A 3,460-nucleotide genomic window follows, 5' to 3' on the forward strand; every position below is an offset into this window, starting at 1 on the left:
GTAGGTGAGTTGTATCAGCTAAAGAAAACAGGCAAAGCTAGCAGATGTTTGACGGCTCATACTACGTGCTGGGACCCTGTATGTACTGTTGATGAAGTTTGGTGCAGTTCTGAGCATTATTTGTGGCTAAAAGTGGCGTTTTGCGGTTGGACAGTGGATCCGCACAGGGCCGTGTGTGGCGATAGTGCGGTCTTTTCTGAAGTTGGTGGAACTCGAGAATCTAGCGGTCGGGTAAATTGATCTCTCGAGGGGGGGTCTGACTCGGTGTTACGGTGTGTTTGACCATGGCTTACACTTACGCCGGAATATCGCTTCAATGGTCTGACTTAAAATATATGAAAATGTGCTTCACCTTACCTTTTATTATTCCCAACTTTGCGGGTGTCAGTGGGGGCTTGGCCTCGGCAGATTTGGTGGGGCACCCTTTTCCGCTAACACTCCGTCCCTTTAAATTTGTGGTCCCCCAAATTGCCACAGCCAGTTCTTTTACGAATATGGAGTCCTTTGTGGCACAATTTATCCTGCTCCATGTGTCCTCGTTGAGCCAAATGTCAGCACCAATGTTGATCTGGAAACAATAATAATTAGAGATGCATTACTGCTACAGTTGTCATTTTGATCCTTAAAGGTGTACAGAAATGGCCGTTTGTCCCGTTTGTCGCGCCGAGTTGTCACGAGCAGCAAAACGACTTTACCCGAGTAAGGTAAACCGATTTGATTGGTCGTTATTGAGCGGGCAGGATATTCAAAGCTTGGGGCGAGTCCAAGCTCCGTGTGTGTGCGTGTTTAGACGTTTGAATGACGGATGACAGATCCAATATCAGTGGCTTTTGAATCGTGTACAGGCTGACGTATAATCTGTGCGCCTGCATTGTCCAATGCGGAAAAAAAATACCACAAAATACAACACTTTCATCCCGGATTTACTCAAAAATAGAATTTTGCACAAAGTTTGGCCTCCATCGTCTGATAGATGAGTTTTTACACTAATTTTATGACCCAGAGTGGGCTCAAATTCAGTTTTCTTTTCTGTACACCTTTAAGGGCAAATACCAACATTTTGGGAAAGTAGCTTGTTCAAAACCTTTTAATTAGCTAGATAGCTCATTTGAAATTGAACCTGCTTGCTTTCTCCCTTAAAAGTGCCAAATGCAATGATGGTATGTCAGCTTAGTTTAGAAAGGTTTTAGACAAGATCATTTCCCCAAATGTTGGTTTTCTCCTTTAAAGTTGAAATGAAGCACCCAGCCAATTTAACATAAACCATTAAACGGATTTCCACTGTGCTAAAAATCAGGCAAACTAACACATTAAAGCATTTGGGAGAAAGTTAAAAATTGTTTTTTTTTTTTAGATGGGTTTGCAGCCATCTTGTTGTTCGACAGTCAGTGACGTCACGGGGTTGGTTGCCTCCGCTGGCTGACAGCGAAAGACGGTGAAAATGACAGCTGAAGACAGAGACAGTAATGCATGACACTGAGGCACTAGAAGAAAAGACACAGAGGAGACCACTACTGTATTGCTCCTTCGTGTGACAACTAGTTTTACAGTGTTAAAAAATAGGGGGAAAAAACACTGCTTTCATTAACTGCCGCTAAAAAGGAGCTGTCAACAAAGACTCCTCTGCAGCTGATCTGGGCTCCAGGGTCTGTGATCATTTCTTAAAGCATGTTTACATCCAGAGGAAAAAGTAGATCATTCACAGGATCAACCGACAACATCTTGCAATTTTATACACTATTAATGTTGATCAGGGTACTATTTTATGTACACCCACAATGATCAGTACATTGTCATTTACCTTCCCATCTCTCTTCTCTAGGCTGGTTGGCTCTGTGTCGGATTGTGACCGACTCTTAGGTGGGAGAGAAGGAGGGCTGACTTGTGGGGAGCCAACTGGCTGGCTGAGAACAGGCTGGGAGCTGACTTGTTGGGGGACTGTCTCAGTGATGGCTGGCTGGCTGAGAACAGGCTGGGAGCTGACTTGTTGGGGGACTGTCTCAGTGATGGCTGGCTGGCTGAGAACAGACTGGGAGCTGACTTGTTGGGGGACTGTCTCAGCGATGGCTGGCTGGTTGAGAAACTGTGGATCTGACAGAAATAAAAGACACTGTGGTTGTAGCTTTCTCAAATGTATCAACAACGTATTCTTAATACTCTCACAAAACATCAGCAAGCATTTCTCTGACAGGTAACCCTCCTAGGTATCTTGCACAGTAACAATTTGGACGTGATTCATGTACTTTGCTTTTACATCCTGTGAGCGGCCCCCAGTTGATGACTCATTTCTAAAGGTACCAGAGGAGGTGTGTCAGGCAGAAATGCCCGGCCTGTATTTCCAGAATGGTTGTTGTGCAAGAGGCCTATTGCTAATTCAGCATTTTTTTTCAACGACTTACTGTCGGAGAAGGCCCGTCGAAGAACCTCATCAAGGTTTCCCTGTAGTGAAAGGTTTGCTCTTCTGTATACCTCCAGCTCCTTCTCCAGCTCCTGTGTTTTTTGTTCATATTCTGTACACCTAGAGAAGATACAGGAATTAGTAATTACTGCTGGAAATGTAGTTCTGTACACCTTTAAATCAACATCAGGGAGAGAGACAACTGAGCAGAGAGGCGTCCTATATAGGTAATCAACTGAGACAAAGGCCAGGTGCACCCAGTTTAACAATCTACATGTCTCCACCCAAAAGCGTCAGGACCAGAAAGGGACCCAGAGAGGATGGAGCCGTCACAGAAAGCTTTAAGTACATATTAAATTAAAATGCCTTACATTTTTCCTTTTGTTTGACTGCAATTCTGATGTCTCAGAGGAGCCGTCTTGATCCATCATGTCCTTAATCTTTGGGACTCTTATCCTCGTGGTGGGGTCGTTGACACAGTCAAGGACCTCTTCTCTGGTATCTGATGAAAAAGTAAGTTTATGCAAGTGAGAAATCTGTTGATCTTACAAATTAGTTGATTGAGTTTGTCACAAACAAGCGTTGGGTAACGTTAACGGTGCCACCACAAAACTCAAGTGAAGCTCCATGCAGCAAAGTAGGAGGGCTACTAGCCCCGCTAATGGTCCCGAATGCCACCGAGTGCTAGCTCGTCTCTCTCAGGACATTTCAAGTGCGCTGGAGCCGCGGGTCGACGCCCATTATCACCGACAACTGGAGCCCAAGTGGTAACGAGTATGAAGACCGTTGTATAGGCCTAGCTCGATGCTAACTTCGGCTAGCGCTAGCTAGCGCACACAACGGTCCTCCTGCTCGTTTGGCTACTGTTGTCGGTTACAGCCTAACAGCCCACGGTTCCAGAGCTTCACTCGGGACTGTTGCCTTTCCTTTGCAACGAACAAACCTCAGAATCTACATCAATTAACGGCGCTATCTAGTAGCTAACATACTGAGCAAGTACCATTAGCTCAACGTTATATAGCTATGCTAGTAGCTAGGCTAATATTATTACCTTACCTTTTA

General features: G+C 44.9%; 1 long non-coding RNA gene across 1 annotated transcript; it reads right to left on the reverse strand.

Annotated features, from left to right (window-relative positions):
• Window positions 1-271: 271 nt before the first annotated feature.
• Window positions 272-2,657, reverse strand: LOC311015615. Its single transcript, XR_014597377.1, has 3 exons — window positions 2,400-2,657; window positions 1,802-2,091; window positions 272-568 (listed from the first exon to the last, which is right to left on the reverse strand). It is a non-coding gene; the product is annotated as an uncharacterized lncRNA (long non-coding RNA).
• Window positions 2,658-3,460: the final 803 nt, after the last annotated feature.

Source organism: Eutrigla gurnardus (genome assembly GCF_963514095.1).
Source record: "Eutrigla gurnardus genome assembly, chromosome: 7".
Classification (NCBI taxonomy): domain Eukaryota; kingdom Metazoa; phylum Chordata; class Actinopteri; order Perciformes; family Triglidae; genus Eutrigla; species Eutrigla gurnardus.